The 19712-nt window shown below is 40.6% G+C and overlaps 1 protein-coding gene across 5 annotated transcripts in view; it reads left to right on the forward strand.

Annotated features, from left to right (window-relative positions):
- Positions 1 to 16313: 16313 nt before the first annotated feature.
- PLEKHH2 (pleckstrin homology, MyTH4 and FERM domain containing H2) overlaps positions 16314 to 19712 on the forward strand; it is a 112735-nt gene continuing 109336 nt past the window's right edge. For all 5 annotated transcript variants that reach the window (XR_003143468.3, XR_003143469.3, XM_035696153.2 and 2 more), the window contains exon 1: positions 16314 to 16436. The gene's annotated coding sequence lies outside the window, so the exon portion shown is untranslated. The remainder of the gene's footprint in view (positions 16437 to 19712) is intronic.

Raw genomic sequence — 19712 nt, forward strand, 5'->3', positions numbered from 1 at the left:
CCGCCCCCTTGATGATTAATCATCAGATTCTAGATAGTTGTACATTTGCTGTCACTGCCCCAGCTAGACACTGCTAACAACCTCTTTATGTGTCCCTATAGAGCAGAGTTTCTTGACCTCAGCACTATTGACATTTGGGTTTGGATCATTCCTTCTGGAAGTGTTCTCTGCATCGTAGGATGTTGAGCAGCATCCCTGGCTACTACCCACTAGATGTCAGTAGCACCCCTTAGTTGTGGCAATCAAAAATGTCCCAACCACTGCTGTGCCAAGCCATATTGGAGCCTGAGGTAAAAGGAAAAATGTGTGCCCTGTGTACACTTAGCAAAATGTCCTCTCATAGTCTGAACCAAGTGTGAAAAGTTCATGAAAGTTTTGAAACAACAACAAAAAGACTAAATTCACTCTACACTGATGTAAAATTTGAAAGGCAGAAAACAAACACCAGAAACCATTACAGAGGAAATTTTGTAAGGCCCAGCACAAAATGAAAATACAGGGCTCCTTCTTTAAAAATGATGAGGAATTTTAAAACAGTGACAGAAGAATGTTAAACCAAGTGTGGGGCCTTTCTAAGTATAGGGTCCTTCTGAATGTGGGGCCCTATTCAACTGCATAGTTCTCATATCCATGAAGCTCAGCCTGAATCCCATGTTACCCAATCTGCCTGATGGGGAATGTGACACTATGTGGGCCCTGGGAACCCCAAGCTGATTGGGAACAACTGTTCCCATTGCACAATAACACAGCATCCTGGAACAAATAGCATTGTGAATTTTTGGCATTAATTTTTATTTTAAAAATATTGCATTAAAATATTATTTATCTTGATTACTGAGGATTTTAAAAAATATTTATTTATGTGGGGAGAGAGGGGAAGAGGGAGACAGAGATCTTAGGCGGACTCCCCACCGAGCATGGAGCCCCATGCAAGGCTCTGTCTCATGACCCTGAGATCAGGATGCTTAGCGCACGACCCCGAGCTTATGACCTTGACTGAGATGATGACTTGAGTGGAAACCAAGAGTCAGACACTTAACTGGCTAAGCCACCCAGGTGCCCCTTGATTCCTGATGATTTGGGCACCCTTTTAAATTTTACACCTGACTTTCTCACTTGCTGCCCCCTAATCCATGACTTTGTCAGATGCTCCCTGCTGATTTAGAGGAGTGATTTAGAGGAGCCAAACTCTGGCTGGTATGAAAAATTCCTGGGAAGCGTGTTAAGACACAGCCTGGTGGGCCCCTCACCCAGTTTCTGATTCAGTAGGTCTGGGGTGGGGACTGGGGATTTGCATTTCTAACAAGTCCCCAGATAATGTTGCAGCTGCTAGTCCAGAGCACATTGAGAACCACTGCTTTCAAGCCATCCTTCATGTGCCAGCGAGAGCTATGTTTCCAAAATACAAGGCACCTCTGTGCTAAACTCTTCATGGATCTCATGGCCTCTAGAATACACTAGATGCTCCTTGGCCTGCAGTCCACCTTTCCAGTCCTTTCTTGTGTCTCACTTGGTGCTCTAGTACGATGGGACTGAATGACTCTTACTCAAATCATCTGTCATCATCCCTGGAAGCCTTTCTAAAGCCTCTAGGTTGAGCTAAGTGCCTTTCCTTCGTCCTCCTACTGCATAGTGAATATACCTTTCTGTTAGCATTTAACTTTGTACTGAAATTATCTGTTTGTGTGAATTCCTACCCCATCAGATGGCAGGATCCTGGAGGGGTTACCTTTATTCTTCTAGTCACTGTTTACCTTCTGTGACAAAGAAGTCCTCCAAGTAGCATCTAATGAACTCAGCTGAACTGACCTGAACACCATTCTGTGTTACAGCTCAGTAAAAATAGAGAAAAAGAATACAATCTTGAGTGACAGCTAGAGATATAAATGCATAAGGAGAACACAGCTGAGTCTTGAGAGTCTTGAAGCTTATGGATCTGGCAGACAGTTTTTTAGTTGTTTGTGAGAATCTAATGCTTTTTAATGTAGTATTTACCCTTAATGTGTTATTGATGACCTCTAGATCATATGGTTAACAGTATCCATACAAGCCATGAAAGAAAACAGCTAAGAAAGAAAAATGTGAAGCACTGGTTCAAACTAGTAGGAAATGCAGCCAAGAAGAAAGAGCAACAGTAGAACAGAATGGTCTAGGATGACACAGGTAGGAAAACAGAGCGCAAGAGAAAAAAAATTCTTACAGTCAGAGGGAAAGTGGGTTTTTTTTTTCCTCCACTAAGAGATAATTCTTATAATGTTAAAATTCTTCAATAATATCTATTATATTAAAAAAGTTCCAAGAGACCAGTTGGTTTCTTTGCTTTAAAATAGGTTTGAAGAATTATAATATGAAAAATTAACACTGCACTTTAAAGTACAGAGTTACCATATGAATCAGTTTAAGTGAAATTTGTTTGGATACTTGGCTCCTGATGTCATGGAAAGGGGATGGAAAATATGAAATTCACAGCACCTCAAAGGAGAGAGTGATCTGTAATCTACCATGGAAAATGTTAGATGTCTTTTGGGATAAAGTAAACCAAAATTCTGGGATAAAAGTATTGACCATGAAACTTTAAGAAAGTAAGCTACACAGCAATGCTTCAAATTCTAATAACGTCTCTGAGAAAAATGTGTTTGTAGTCTATTTCCAATATACTGATTTTCATCATCCGTCTTTATTGCTTTCCACACCTTTTTAAATAGACACATTGTTAGGGAAATTTGAACATAATCTACCTCATTTGAAACTGTAACTGGGAGTTATGAAATAATCCTGCAGTAGACACAGAGATCTTACTTCAGGGAAGGACTTGCTGCCCTGGTTGCTCAGAATTAACCTCTAGCTGTCCTTTCAGGGTTTCCCTAACACACCCTTCCATCCAACTACTGATAAGCTGATAGCATTCTTGATGTATTTCAGGTCCCTGTGAGACAACTCCAGTTGAGGTCCTATGTGCACTCGAGGACTCCCCATGGTGTTTCCTGAGGCTTTGGGGAGTCTCACCTCCATCAGAAAGGTTATCTCTGGGATGCCTGGTAGCTCAGTAGGCTAAGCATCTGCCTTCCGCTCAGGTCAGGATCTCAGGGTCCTCAGATCCAGCCCCCAGTAGGGCTCCCTGCAGAGTGAGGAATCTGTTTCTCCCTCTCTCTCTCTGCCCCTCCCCTCTGCTCATGCTCAAGTGTGCTCTCTCTCTCTCTCTCAAATAAATAATAAAATCTTCTAAAAAAAAGAAGAAAGGGATCCCTGGGTGGCGCAGCGGTTTGGCGCCTGCCTTTGGCCCAGGGCGCGATCCTGGAGACCCGGGATCGAATCCCACGTCGGGTCCCGATGCATGGAGCCTGCTTCTCCCTCTGCCTGTGTCTCTGCCTCTCTCTCTCTCTGTATGACTATCATAAATAAATAAAAATTTTAAAAATTAGTATTAAAAAAAATAAAAATAAAAAAAATAAAAAAAGAAGAAAGAAAAGTGGCCCCTAATAAATATCCTGAATACAAGCCCCATCTCACAGAACACAGATGTTTTCACAGAACTAATTGAAGGCATATATTAACAAGTTTATGGGGTAAGACATATTTGTAGTTCTTCACCTCTTTTACTAATTAAGCAAGAGCAGTACATGAGTAATGGATGGTTGGATGGATGGACAGATGAATGAACAGATGGATAAATAGATGATAGATGATAGATGATAGATAGATAGATAGATAGATAGATAGATAGATAGATAGATGATAGATAGATAGATAGGCAAAATAGATATACCAGTAGATCTATCGATGTCTATATTTATATTCGCTTTCACTCTGCGGTCATTCTTTTTTTGATGTAGGATAGTCATGGATTTTACAGTCATTACTCCTCAAAGTAATAGAATCAGGAAATGACCTTCAGAAGCAGAACTAATTATTCAGTCATCCATTCAACAAATATTTAGTGAGTGCCTTACTCTGTGCCAGGCCCTTTACGTTCCAGTGCCGAATGATACAAAGACATATTTTCTGTTCTCTAAGGAATTCCATCTAGCATTGAAGAAAAACATTGCCAAGGGTTGGAACAGAGGAAACACTCACTGGTTATAGAGATGGGACAAAGGAGAAAGTGATTATTTTGGCTTATGGGAGGCAAGAGAAGCCACACAGCCAAAAGGTTTTCAAGATGCAGAAGTGCGCGGTAAATAGGTGGCATTCCAGCCATTCCCAGCAGAGGGAACAACACATGCAAAGACTTGAACACATGAACGAATCCATGCCTTTGGGGAGGGTGAGTCTTCAGTCTGGCAACGTCTCCTCTCACTGTTCACCCTTTTCCAAGAGTGGAAACACTCGTGACTCTCCCAATTTCCCACCTGGATTAGCTCCTTGTCTTTTATGTCTTAGAGCTGTACTTCCTCCAAGAATTCTTCCTTGATTCCCTTAAATCTGGGCTACGTGAGACTGCTACATGGTCCCACAGGGTCTAGTACTTCCACCTATCACAGCCTTTATTATACTGTGCTTTAAATGGCCAATTTACTTGTCATTTGCCTCTAACTAGACTGAAGGCAGAGGTTACTCACTGTTCATCATCAGATCACAGCATAGTGACTAAAAGATAAAAGGTACTATTTGTTGAATGACTAAATGAAAGCTGCTAAGTGCAATACATTTTAAGAAGGTATATTTTATTTATTTAATAAACACTATTTCCGTGCCCATTATGTACTAGACATCTCCAGGCAGAGAATAAAATGAGACTAAGTAGAACAAAGAACCTCCCAGAGATTACATTATACTGGGAAAGAAAAGCCATAGACAAACTGGTATAAAGTAATACAAAACAGGATGGGGAAGGAGAAGTTTCTTATTTCATATAAGGTAGTCAGGCAAGACCTCACTCATGAGGTTATATTTGAGTAAAGTCCTGAAGGAAATGAAGGGATGAGCTATAAATACTTGACAAATAGCATGTATGTTAGATACATTTGCAATACTTCTTAAAATTACCCCAGTAATGCTGGCTCTATACCAACAGCTAATTTCTCTCAGCTATTGTAACGCCATGAAGGATTTTTGTTAAATTATCCCTTTTATTGTGGCTGTCTCTTTAGGTTTTAGCAAAACATTTCAAGGTTTTTTCTTTCACAGTCCATTTGATAAGGATTCCTGTAGTGGTCAGGGGATTTCTTTGTTTCTAAGGTATTTTGAAATCACAGACTAACCCAAATAATATCTACTATCAGTCCAAATATTTTATCATTTGTTTGTTGGCAGGCTAGGGCAAGAGCAATTAACATGGTCACTGAACTGATTTAATTTCTGTGAGAAGCTTCTATTTCCAGGGTAAATTCGAGTCTGTGATAGCCTCACCTGTTAGGCAATTTTTAGTTTGAGCATAGACAATTACAAAATTATGTCAGGGATACACAAAGAAGTCTCTACAAGGTATGTAAGAGACAAGGAGAGTTCCCTGGTAGGAATTAAGTCATCACAGAGTTCTTTTTTTTTTTTCATGGAAAGGAAAGATGGTGGCTATGTTAGTGTTGCAGTGATGGAAAGGGCAATACAATTTTGTATAAAGAATAGGTGGTGACTAGCTGAAAAGTGATGAGCATTTTCCATCAATAGAAGAATCTAAAAAAAAAAAAAAAAAGAGTCTGTAATAGCATGGGAACCATTATATTTACTGGAGACCTTAAAACAAAATCATTGAATCTTTTACACATTTTGCTACTGCCGCCATATTTTTTTTCTTTCTTCTTTTTTTTTTTTTTTTTTTTTTTTCCTGTCACATTTTCAAACAAGGTATCTATGTTTTGGTTACTTGGTGAAATGCTGAAATAAGCAATAGATCTCTGAAAATTACCAGGTATTTGAGTTCATATTGCTAGTGTCTATTCAAACTTTGCATGAACAAAAAGGGAGGCGCACCTGGGTGGCTCAGTGGCTGAGTGTCTGCCTTTGGTTGAGGTCATGATCCTGGGGTCCTGGGATCAAGTTCCACATCAGGCTCCCCTCAGGGAGCCTGCTTCTCCCTCTGCCTAGGTCTCTGCCTCTCTCTGTGTGTCTCTCATGAATAAATAAATAAAATCTTAAAAACAAACAAACAAAAAAACCAAAAAGGGAAATACAAATTATGACTCTAGAATCCTAGAAAACACATTTCAATAGATAGTTATTGTACCAGTCTTTGGGCTTATTATACAGAAGCATGTTTTACAAATAAAAATTTGAAAAATATACAATCCTAGAAAGTATAGTCATATACATACTTGTATTTAAGAAACATATTTTACTTAAGGATAATTTGCCTAAGAAGATAAATTCTCTTTTTATTATTAGGGTTTTTTTAATCCTAAATTTGTCAAAAAAAAAAAAAAAGGAATTCTCATATAGGTTTCCAATTAAGTACAATTTGGACAATTTTAGGCAAACTTGATTATTCCTATTTTCCTTTCTTTTACAGAGGGATGGAGCAACTCTTTCTCTTACCTAGTAGTTTTTTAGGAACCTGAAAGATAGTTCATCATAAGGCATCTTACCAGTTTTATTATTCAGAATTTGAGGCTTGAATTTAGAAAAGGTAACATCAAGAATCATTAAAAGAGGCAGATTAATAAATAACTAAAGGCTAACAATTTACAGCAAAGTTGTAAAAACACAGTAATGAACAATTCCTAGGAATTTACCTTTTTTTTAGAAGTAAGGATTTTTTTTTTTTTAAGATTTTAGTTTTAAGTAAACTCTCTACCCAACAGGGCTTGAACTTACAATCTTAAGATCAAGAGTCATATGCTTTCCTGACTGAGCCAACCAGGCACCCCAAAAGGAGGGACTCTTTTTTTTTTTTAAGATTTTATTTATTTATTCATGAGAGACCCAGAGAGAGAGAAAGGCTCAGAGACACAGGCAGAAGCAGGCTCCATGCAGAGAGCCTGATGTGGGACTCCATCCCAGGATCACACCCTGGGCTGAAGGCAGGCACTAAACTGCTAAGCCACCCAGGCAACCCAGGAGGGACTCTTAAAAAAATGATTTAAGACTACCTCAGGAAGCACTAAATTGAGCAGAATAATTTGGTGACCTCTATTGATCTGTACATAAAACAACATTTTGTAGGAAAAAAGATCCAAATTCTATTACTCCTTTTGTATGTTATTACATAATGGTCTGCAGTAAAGGACTTATTGTTACATCTTTATATGTATTCATTCTCACATTCATATATAAATATGCAAATATTCAAGTACTCACTTGAAGCCTTCTACTATAGTTTTAAAATATAATTAACAATAATAAAGTAAATATATCATAATAAATTTACCACCTAAATCAACTATAACTTCCTTAAAAACTGGAAAAGCATATGCATTATCATTGTGTCTATTTATATTTTAAAATATTATTAGGGGCATTTGGGTGGCTCAGATGGTTAAGTGTCTGTCTTCGACCCAGGTCACTATCCCTGGGTCCTGGGATTGAACCTCGCTTGGGCTCCTTACTCGGCTGGGAGTCTGCTTCTCCCTCCCTCTGCCTCTGCCTCTGTTCATGCACATGCTCTCTCTATCTGAAATGAATGAATAAAATCTTAAAAAAAAAAAACTTTAAAAATAATATTGTATCTAGTGTAATTAAACATTTATATTGTCACACTTAATCAAGGTAACCTTTTCTTCAGACACAAAACTAGAGAATTGAGAAACAAGTGCTGTTCAGCAATTTGTTTCTTCTTAAGAAGAAGAATAAATTTCATTTAATTCTATTTATTTCACTTAATTTTAACAAATTTGAGGAGGCAAAAATAAATGTGTGTCTGTATCATCTAAATGTATTTGCATATTTTGTTAATCTATTGTCAATTTAAGCAATAAAGATAAAAATATTATGTTTAGTGACCAATGTTTTGTATGTGTTTCTTCTATTTTTTTATTTTTAAAAAATATTTATTTGAGAGAGAGAGAGAGAGAGAACAAGCAGGGAGAGGGACAGAGGGAACAGCAGATTCCCCACTGAGCAGCGAGCCCAATGCAGGGCTCCATCCCAGGACCCTGAAATTATGACCTGAGCTAAAGCCAGAGGCTTAACCAACTGAGCCACTGAAGCATCCTTGTCTGTTTCTTCTTTTAGAGACTACCTGTGAATCCAAAGATTATTTATTAATTCAATTAATGATTTGCTTAAGGTTTTAAAGTTAGCTTAAAAATCTGGAAATATAACATAGCTAATACATTAAATCCCTATCATTTGTAGTATTGCAAGAATTTCATAAAATTAAACCTTTGAACATTCATTATCATTCCATTTAGTTGAATATAATTTTATAATATAACTTTTTACTTAAAGCAAGTTGTAGAAATAGTGGTAATTAAATTAATTCATAAAACCAGTATAAAAATTTTTAAGAAGTTTGAATCACAAGAAATTTAACTCTGGTCTTAAACAAATCAAACTGTTGGGCTGACATTTTTATGTGGTAAACTAATTTTTAAAGCCATGACACGTTGGGCTCCCTGCATGGAGCCTGTTTCTCCCTCTGCCTATGTCTCTGCCTCTCTCTCTTTCTCTCTCTATCTCTCATGAATAAGTAAATAAAATCTTTAGGAAAAAAAGCTATGACAAAAATTATTCTTTTAAAATTAAAGGCTTTTGTTATTATCTCACAGCTGTTATGCAGGCGAGTGTATAAACATACTGTTTCAGTGTCAATAAGAAGAAACATAGTTTAATAACTTTTTTCTTTCTTTTAGATACTTTTGACTGCCTATCTGGACTATATTCTTCAAGTGAGCACATCAACCACTGACTGCTCCTTTAAAGTTAATTAATAAATGAGGGAACCAGCTTCAGACAAATATAAAATTGTTCTCGTAAAAAGCTAATTATGTTCCCTTTGCAAGGAAAGGAAAGAAAGCTTAGATAGAGAAAAAATAAATTTTAGATATATACACACAAAAGAGAGTGATATGTAGTGGGTTTTGACAAAACTTGACTCCTTGACAACTTTATCAAGCCATAAATCAAAGCATGAGGTCTCATTAATTCTTGAAGTATGAAAACAAAGAAGGTGATGTTTCTACCGTTAAACAGAATATTCTCTCTTTTGGACAAACGAGTCAATTTCCTTAAGAAAGTTTCTTTCTTCTTTTTGTTCTAAGGCACTTCTCAAATGAACAGCCTCACTCATGTCAAAATTTCCCCAAATTGGCCACTGCATTCCAAACTGTCCCTAGTGAAACTGTGCCAGTAAGAAAGTTAAGGGTATAGGTTAGAATGTAAAAAGAAAACACGAAGGCAGCAGGTGTGTCATTTGGAAGAGACTCAGTTTTATATTGAGAAAAACCTCTGAGGATGGAATGGTTTATAAGAATAAGGCTTACTAGCTTTGTGTCTCTGGAACTGGGCTAAAGGCCAATGGTTGATAATCCAGAGCTGAACAGAATCTCTCGATTTGGTACAGACAGAATGAAACAGTGCAAATCTGTGACTATACTAAAACCATCGGGACACCTGGGTGGCTCAGCGGCTGAGCATCTGCCTTTGGCTTAGGTCGTGATCCCGGAGTCCTGGGATCAAGTTTTGCAAGGGGCTCCCACTAGGGAGCCTGCTTCTCCCTCTGCCTGTGTCGCTGCTTCTCTCTGTGTATCTCTCATGAATGAATAAAGAAAATCTTTTTTTTTAAAAAAAGCTAAAAAGCATTGATTTGTACACTTTAAATGGGTGAGTTGTATAGTATGTGAATTATATCTCAATAAAGCTGTTCTGAAAAAAGTTTTCCAAAAACCTATTATATTTGGAAAATGCAAAAGCATTGAAACAGTTTTGTTGTTTTTATACTAGTGAAAAACTGGGAACAGCCCAATTGTACATTAACAAGAGAATGGTTAAATAAATTAGGGTATAATCCTATGGTGGAATGTCAGGTAGTCATCAAAAATGTTTTCAAATACTACTTCACGAAAAAGAAAATGTTCACGATAGAATCTTAAGTGTAAAAGCAAGACAAAATGTGAGAATTCAGCATAATCTTATAAGGAAATCTCATCAAGGGAAAACAGTATATAGAAATAAACACCAAATGGAAAGACAGCCATGACAGTGGTTATGGATGATGGATTGTGGGTGACTTCAGTTTTCTTCTTTGTTCTGTTTTCCAATGAAAATGAGTTTATATTGCTTTTATAATCAGGAAACAAAATGTAAAACAAAAATGGCTATGGGGAACTAAAAAATGTTTTTATTGTTGATTTGAGTATATTATAGGGTAACAGCAGAAAGTTCAAAGTACAGGGTCACCATATGAATTTGGTTAAGTGAAGGCAAAGACTACTGAAAACAAGGATGCAAGTAATTACTTTTTTCATTTCAACTGTTAGTTTGAAATGCTGCTGCCAAGTCATCTCACAGTACTCCAATGAGGCTCAGAGTGAACCCACCTCTTGATCAACACGACGTTGACCCTCCTCTGTCCCTACTTACAGCCCTCTCATTGGTACATTTCCCTTCCCTCATCTCCCCACTTCTCCTCACTTCAGTTCAGGATTTTCCTGCTGTGTATCTGCTATCCTTCCAATAAATGTTTCATGAAAGCTTACAAATAGCTTGTATGTACTAGCATTGTACTTGAATCAGTTCCGTGCCAATCAAATACCTCTTCAATGGCCCTGCCAGGTTTTCTGAAACAACCCCACTATATTCCATAGGCAATGATAGAAGAAACCTGGTACATGCGTTTGTTGCAGTAGGTCTTGCTCCTCAACACCTCAGTGTCAGCTGTTAAGATTGGACTGTTGGGATGCCTGGGTGGCTCAGCAGTTGAGCATCTGCCTTTGGCTCAGGGTGTGATCCTGGGGTCCTGGGATCAAGTCCCACATCAGGCTCCCTGCATGGAGCCTGCTTCTCCTTCTGCCTGTGTCTCTGCCTATCTCTGTGTATCTTTCATGAATAAATAAATAAAATTTTTTAAAAAAGAGATTGGACTGTCAATTAATGCCAAACCTCTTTCCTTCCAGCTGGGGCAGGCTGGTTTAATCTACCTCATGGATACCACATTCATTCATTCATTCATTTATTCATTCATATACAGGCTATTTCCTCCTGGGCTCCAGCAGTTCATTCACCCCCACCCAGCCAATGTAGTAACTAGTTCTTTCTGATTCACCAAATCATCACGCCCTGCCTCCTCACTAAATGTTCTCTGCTTGCTACCACCCTGTTCACCTCTGCTTTTTCCACAGTCTTTTGAGGATCTTTTTTCATTTCACAGTTATTGCCAAGTACATAATAATGTCCTCTTGATGTGTTTTTTCTCTGTCAGTGACAGGGGACGTTGTGGTCAGTTTTGCTGTGGCTTTTTGTTGTTGTTGTTCCTTTACTTCCAGCTTAAGCTGTACCTTTATGCAATATAGAAAGAGAAAGGGAAAATTTTCTTATTTTAAGATTCTATTTATTTATCCATGAGACACACACACACACACACAGAGGGGGAGAGAGAGAGAGAGAGAGAGAGAGAGGCAGAAACATAGGCAGAGGGAGAAGCAGGATCCCTGCCAGAGCCTGATGCGGGACTGGATCCTGGAATCCTGGGATCACGACCGGGAGCCAAAGGCAGACACTCAACCACTGAGCCACCCAGGTGCTGCAGGAAAATTTTTAGTTACTAGCTGTGATATGGATCTGTACCAGAATGGGGGCCTCTGCCTGGTAGGTACTGACCTTAAACAGAAAAAATAATCTGTTGACGTTTAACAATTTTTTTATACTGTTTGGGTCACAGGCTTCCTATGTGACTCTCATGTGTGGTGTCTTTGTTTTAAATAAACTTCATGGGTCCTGACTGAGCCATGGCTGACTATCCCTCAATCTGCTTCAACGGTTCTTCTCTTCATTTGCCCTAAAATAAGTGATCTGCAAAGCTCTGCCCCAGCGTTTTTCTTTTTCCTTTGTACACACTTATTCTTTCTCTGTGGTCTTACTGATTCCCATTAAAGTCTTACCTCCACCAGTCTTGGCCTTGACCTCGCCCCATGATGAGCTGCTCCCCATACCAGACTGTGATAGTGGGGGCCCAGCTTACCTGATGGAGTGAAGTGAGGTTGAAGAGGGTTCTGCTTCATTGCAGACCTAACAGATTGAGCAGACCATTACAACCTGGGCACTGGGCACAACCTACACACCAGCAGGACAGCCATCTCCCTGGTCCACCTCTATTAGGGTCAGATTCTTTGGTTCATAGAGTTTGCTGGTTTTCTGGGTTGCAGGTAAACATCTTGGGGCATCCCAGTCTATACCCTAGACTTTTATCCCGGTCAGTTGGTAAGAGTTTGTTCCTGCCAGCCTTATTTCCTTTTCCCAATCTTCTTCCTCTTGCCTTTGATATATTTCCCCTCATGCTGGGAATTCCAATTTTTGAACTGGGATCTCCACTCTACTCCAGCCACATGCTCATTCTGTGTAGAGGTCAGTGACTCCTTCCTCTTTTGGATTTTATGTGTGATCAGATTAAAGAGCCAGACCTGTCTTCCCAAGTATTTATCCAGGTCCCTTATCCTTGCTCTCTCCAACCCCTCTGTCCTTGCTTGTAGTACACCAAGTGGCCCTGTGGTCAGCAATCATTCTGGAATTCACAAGAATCTCTCCTCTAAGCATATTACCTTGAAATGTATACCCAAATCCAGACCTTTTTCTCCATTTCAGCCTGACTCATTTTCTGCTGGCTCTCCTCCTTGGGTTGTACTTGGCACATCTAAGCCAAATCTCATTCTTCTTCCAGTTAACTAATTCCTCTTCTCCTTGCTTCCTTACTTTGGTTAATGGTACCATCATTTCCCAGTCACACAAAGCCTCCCAAGGCCCTCATGTTCCCAGCCATCAAATCAGTTGTTAGAACTCATAGATTCAATTTCTCAAAAGAAGTTGAGATATCATATGGAGTAGTGGTTACTGTGAAACCAGAATTCCCAGTTCCACTACATAATATCTGGGTAACTTTAGGACAGTTATGGAACCTCTCTGTGCCTCAGTTGTCCAATTTGTCAGATGGGAATAACAACTGTTCCTACATCACAAAATTATCATGAGTTTACATGCTAAAGCACTTGGAAGAAAGCCTGGCCCATTGTGCAATTGTCTACTATTTTTATCTACCCCACCCAGAATATTTCGATGCTACCATGGCCTTCATTTCTTTTTTTTTTTTTTGTTTTTTTGTTTTTTTTTTTTTCATGGCCTTCATTTCATTCTTACCCTGACCACCCTCATTCAGATCTTCACAGAACTACTCCCTTAGCTCCCAACTGTTCCTCCCTCTCCTAGCTGTTCTTGCTGTGTGCTGGATAGAGCTTCCTAAAGCATGGTTTTGGTCACTCATTGCTTTTCTCTGTCACCTCCGCTACCCAGCCACCACCATCTCTCACCAGGATGACTGACATAGATCCCCATCTGGTCAGATTGAATCTACTTGTGTCTCTTCTAATCCACCTCCATACTTTTGTCATATCGATCTTGTCATGTTCCTGTTTAAAACACTTCGGTGGATACCCAGCGCTCCTGGAACAATTGTAGTCACAGCCTTGCTACTCAAAGTGTGACCCTGGAGCTTGTTAGACATGAGAATCTTGGTTCCCATCCCAGACCTACCTGCTGCATCTGAATCTGCATTTTGACAAGATCTCCATTCAACATGTATTTTCCTTTTTAGAATGGCTTTATTAAGCTTTAATCCATATGACATATGATTTCACTCATTTAAACTACCTGTCAGTAGTGTCTAGTATATTCATACACATTGTACAATCATCACCACAAATTTTAGAATTTTTTTTATTTCCTCAAAGAAACCCTTCTCCCCTTAGCCATCACTCCCATCCTCTCCAGCCCCTCATCACTACTAATCTATTTCCTGGCTCTATAAATTTATCAGTTCTGGATATTTCATGTAAATAAGTTTATACACAGGGGCACCGAGGTGGCTGTCAATTGGGCATCTGCCTTGGGCTCCAGTCATGATCCCGGGATCCTGGAATTGAGCCCACATCAGGCTCCCTGCTTAGTGGGGAGTCTGCTTCTCCCTCTCCTTCTGCACCTCTCCCTGCTCATTCTCTCTCTCTCTCTCTCTCATGCTGTCTCTCAAATAAATAAAAATCGTTTAGAGAAATAAAAAATAAATAAGATCATATAAAATGTGATCTTTTATGACTACCTCCTTTCACTCAGCACATTTTCAAAATTTATCTATGTTGTAGCATTTATAAGTACCTCATTTCTTTTTATTGCTAAATAATATTCCATTGTACCATGTATTTTTCTTAGCACAGCCAGAAACAGGATGCCATTCCACTGTATTTGCCATAGCCAAACAAATTCAATTTGTCATGTTTCTAGAAAAAGGTGACAGTAAGTAAATGTTGGCTGAGATTTACAAGGGTGGCAGCCGTGTTTAGAAAGCTTCTTTTCATGAGTGACTTTATTCACTCAGCTCTCTTAGTCTGTTTAGTATTCTGACTCACAAACGGAAGTGATTCTATTTTGGCATTCTTTCACTCTTTCTCCTGCACTTAATTCTTTGGTCTCTACTGACTTGCTGCATTAAATTATGCAAGTTACTTAAACTCTGTTTATTTAACTCCTGCGTGCTCTGTAAAATAAGCCCAGGCCAGCCTGCTTGTTTGCCAAAGCTGTTTGGAGACAATTTTTCATATGATATGCATCATCAGCTCCCACAGAAGGCAAAAGGAATTTGATGTGTGGGGGTAGTCTGGGATCCAGTCCAAAATTAGTGCTCATCTGGAAGAAATATGGAAGCCTGATACTTGCTCACTGGCCTTTTAGTTGTATTCATTTATTGCCTTCTTCCCTCTAAGGAACTTTGTAAATCTTTATCTCTTTTATGCATTTTCTATATAAGGTAAGATAAGCTTAAAAAAAAAAAAGATGGTAATGGAAAAAGCCTTCTGACATCCTTTATTGGCCAACTGTGAACCAAAGGGAGTAATTTGTCTGACCTAACTTTATGACCTGCAGAAGGATTACCCATGATATTCAGAATTCTAGTTTTTCCCACTTGAGACTGTCCTTGCCAGACCCCATCTGGGTTTGTAAAACCCAATTGGATTCAAATTATCACTCCTCCACTTAAGCAGTGCTTTGTGCTGGGTGCTGAGGAGGCTGCAAAAAGAAAGAAAATGGATCCCTGGTTCAAAGAGCTCACAATCTAATGCACAGATAAGAAGCAGTACATAAGGCAGAATGAGCTCAGCGCCAAGAGGAGTAAAAACCTAAATGATGCTCACGGAGCAGCAACAGGAGAAGAGATGCTTGCCAGGAGGGGTGACAGGCATGGTTACGTGGAGATTATTTGAGCTGTGTCTTAGAGGTCGGTTAGAACTTTTAAAGGGGACGGAGAAAACAGTAGGTAAACGTTCCCAACAGACTTCCCTGGGGTGGGGCAAGTGCACAGCAAGACTCCAGCGAAGGGGGCAGCCCGGGTGGCTCAGCGGTTTAGCGCCCCCTTCAGCCCAGGGCGTGATCCTGGAGTCCCAAGATCGAGTCCCAAGATCGAGTCCCAAGATCGAGTCCCAGGATCGAGTCACAGGATCGAGTCCCACGTCGGGCTCCCTGCATGGAGCCTGCTTCTCCCTCTGCCTGGGCGTCTCTCTCCTCTCTGTTTCTCATGAATAAATAAATAAAATCTTAAAAAAAAAAAAGACTCGAGTGAAGGGCAGCTGTAAAAGATAAGCCTGGAAAAGTAGGTTGGAGGCCTCGAATACTAGCCTAGGGAGTCTATTTTTTTTAATATTTTATTTATTCATGAGAGAGAGAGAGAGAGAGAGAGAGAGGCAGAGTCACAGGCAGAGGGAGAAGCAGGCTCCACGCAGGGAGCCAGACGTGGGACTCGATCCCGAGTCTCCAGGATCACACCCTGGGCCCAAGGCAGGCGCTAAACCGCTGAGCCACCCAGGGATCCCCTAGGGAGTCTATTCTTGATCATTTAAGCAAAAGAGAGCCAACGAAGGCCTTTGGCAGGGTGTGCATCAAAAGTGCATTTCAGGACAGTTAACCTGACAGAGGGTAAAGGATGCATTGGCAAGAGGAGGGACTTCAGGCTGGGAGACGAAGCGGGTGGGTGTTGAGCCGAGGCAGAGAACGGAAAGGAGGTGAACGCTAAGACCACCTCTGAGCTCTAGGTATGGCGAAGGCTTGGGGCAGGCAGTCCGGGACAGAGCCCGCTCCGGAGGCAGGGCCTGGGAGGAGTCAAAGTCATAGCCACACCCACGGGTGACGTCAGACGGCCGGCTGCGCTTCCGATTGGCTACTGCGACCGCCAGTCCGAGGGGAAGGCGGTGCCCTGCCCCCGCCCGCTCCGGGCTCGCAGCTAGGCGGGCGCCCGCGGAGAGCCCCGGGAGCCCCGCGCCAGGCGCGGCCAGGACCTCGGGCGCTGCAGCCGGCGGCCCGCAGCGGAGGTAGGCAGGCGGAGCGGGCCCGGAGCTCGGATGCCGGGATCCCCGCCCCCTCGGGAGCGCGCCGTCCCGGGGGCTCGGCGGGCCGAGGTTGGGGGCAGCGGGCAGAGCGGGCGGGCGGGGACCTGGACCGTGGGGCGCGCGGGCGCTGGACCGAGCGGGACCCGCGCCCCCCCCCCCCCCCCCGCCGCCGCGCCAGCCCGCGGTGTCGCCCGCTCGCCGCCCCCGGCACTGGGGTCTCGGCTGGAGGCAGTGGCCCGGCGCGGTGGCCGGCGGCTCCTCGCCCCCTGCCCTCCGGTGACATTTTGTTTGAAAACGCGGGGCCCGGTGTGCGGCGCGGCGCGGGCGGCCCCGGGGGTGCAGCCGGCGGCCCCGCGGCCGGGGATGCTGCGGCTCGGCCGCGGCTTCCTGGGAGCCGCGCTGTGATCTCGGGGTGAAACTTCTCACAGCCCCAAACACCCATTTTCTGCCTCTCCAGTGGCCGGAATGTCAAAGTGCCCTTAGGTGACCTACCCGTGAAACTGCGCTGGCCCTGAAGTTACTAGCCCACCTTTATGTAAAAGACGGGATCTCTGAGCCTGATTTTTGATGTGCGGAACTCCGTGGAAAGAGCAAGTTGAACGATTTACGCGTAAAAGCTTTGGTGCTACCTGCAGGTCGCTGCTTTCTTTGTGAAAATGCCTGGCGCAGGCTCGACCGCACAGCCCCGTGTCCCTGCGAGCTTGCAGTCCAGGGCACGGCTGCTGCCCCGGCCAGTGCCACCCAAGGGCAGGCTTAGCCCAGTGGGGTGGTTGGCGGTCAGGAGGCGTCTTCCACAAGGCATGCCTCAGTGTGGTCAAGAAAGGGATCCTTTCTGCTTTAGAAAACAAACGCACGCTTACCTGGCCAAGTGAAGCCGTTCCTTAAGAGGAGAAAATTAAAGAATGTGAGTGGCTAACCCTGCGCTTGGTCAGGATAAGCCTAAATAGAGACGAATTCTTTCTTTTCGTTTTCTTTCTCTTTTGGGATTTGGAAGAGAAACAGGAAGTCAGAGATTCGGAGAAAGGAGCATTCACTCCATAATTGTAAACAGTTTATTTTGTGGCAGTAAATATTCCCCAAAGTCATTGGGGGTGGGTATTTGGACAACCAAGACTTACACACACACACACACACACACACACACACACACACCCCGTCCACTGCAGTGAAGATAGATTGCTTTCAAATTAAAAATCTAGAAAGAATATTTGTTTAGCAAATGGTTATAATTCCCAAAGCTATACAGTTATGTTCTGTAAAATCGATGGTAATGGAAAAGGATAGTGGACGTTGTTCAAAGTTACAGTCTTTGCTCAAGATGGTGTATTAACACAACAGTTACTTTATGCTAACTGAAATTATGGAACGAAATGAGGAAATCAGGTGTCTAGACCTCTGGGTGGACATTAGCCAACCAATCTGTAGTTTTGAGTTTTTAAAAATTATGGCACTATTAATAGAGAATGCAGACATTAGATGCCTATTTAATAATAGGCTTAAGGTTTTGCTACTTCGTTGTAAAATATATAATGAGCATAACTAAATATATGAATAGGTATGTTTAACTTAGAGTTTATTTATTGTGTCATTTTCATAGCTAAGGAGTCTTGGTAAGATATATGTATAGACTTGCCATATTTGAGGTTAACATTTACCTCTAAATCATTGGAGTTAATGGTGGAATTCTTGGCAAGGATAACAAGCAACAATGGATCATTAAATTTGTAAATGTTGACATACTATATACATCCATGTAATGGGTGGAGTGGGGAAGATCTTTCAAAATATAAAACAAAGCCCAGAGTCCATGATGAAAATGATTGTTACACTTTACCACATATTTAAATGAAATTTTTTCTTTGTGTATATCACAAACAAGTTTTAAAAGATGACAGATGTATGGGGAACAATTGTGTGAATAAATGTATGATGAGAATATTTGTATCTGCATTGCTTTTTTAAAAATTTATATTTTTATTTGAGTATAGTTGACACACTTACATTAGTTTCAGGTATACAACATAGTGATTCCACAGCTCTATACAACTGTTACTTTTTCTTTACTCATTTGTAAATAAATGCTCTTTTTTAGATTGAAGTATAAAATTACCCTTTTCAAGGGTACAGATCAGTGGCTTTCAGTATATTCACAAGGTTATGTGATCATCAGCACCATCTAATTCTGGAATAATTTTGATCACTCCAAAAAAAAATCCTATACTCATTAGCCATTGATCACCATTGCCCTCTCTTCACAGTCTTTGGCAACGATTAACTTACTTTCTGTCTCTTTGGATTTACCTATTTCATGTAAATGGAATAATACAATATATGGCCTTTTTATGTCAGGCTTCTTTTGCTTGGCAGCTAGGATAGTTGTCATAGCAAGTATTAGTACTTTATTCTTTTTTGTGGCTGAATAATATTCCAACATACACATATACCACAGTTTGTTTATCCATTCATCTGATGATGGACACATGGATTGTTTCCACTTTTTGGCTATTTGAATAGTGCTGTTATGAACATTTATGTACAAGTTTTGGTGTAGACTTATGCATTCAATTCTCTTATAATAGTAGCATTGGAATTGCTGGGTCATATGGTAACTTTATGTTAAAACTTTTGAGGAACTGTTAAACTGTTTTTCTAAAGCAGCTATACCATTTTTACATTCCCAATAGCAAATTTTGAGGGTTCCAATTTCTCCACATCCTCACCCACACTTGTTATTACATGTCGTTATTATTATAACTATCCTATTTGGTGTGCAATAATTGTCATGATTTTAATTTGCCTTTTCCCTTACAGCTAATGATGTTGAGCATCTTTTCATGTGCTTATCCGGCATTTGTATATCTTCCTTAGAGAAATGTCTATTTAGATCATTTGCCTATTTTGTAATTATTTTGTTTTTAATTGTTGAGTTGTAAGAGTTCTTTATATATTCTGGATAAAAGTCTCTTAAATTTATGATTTGCAAATATTTTTCTCCCTTCTGTGGGTTATCTTTCCATTTTCTTGATGGTATCTTTTGAAACAAAAGTTTTGAATTTTGATTAAGTTCAATTTATCTATTTTTTATTACTTAAGCTTTGAATATCAGATCTAAGAAACTGTTGCCTAATCTAAGGTCACAAAGATGTACACCCATTTTTTGTTCTAAGAATTTTAGAGCTTTGGCTCTTACATTTAGGTCTTTGATCCATTTTGAGTTAGTTTTTGTACATGTTGTGATACAGGGGTCCAAATTCATTC

The sequence above is a fragment of the Canis lupus genome, chromosome 10, assembly GCF_003254725.2.
Source record: "Canis lupus dingo isolate Sandy chromosome 10, ASM325472v2, whole genome shotgun sequence".
In the NCBI taxonomy this organism is placed as follows: domain Eukaryota; kingdom Metazoa; phylum Chordata; class Mammalia; order Carnivora; family Canidae; genus Canis; species Canis lupus.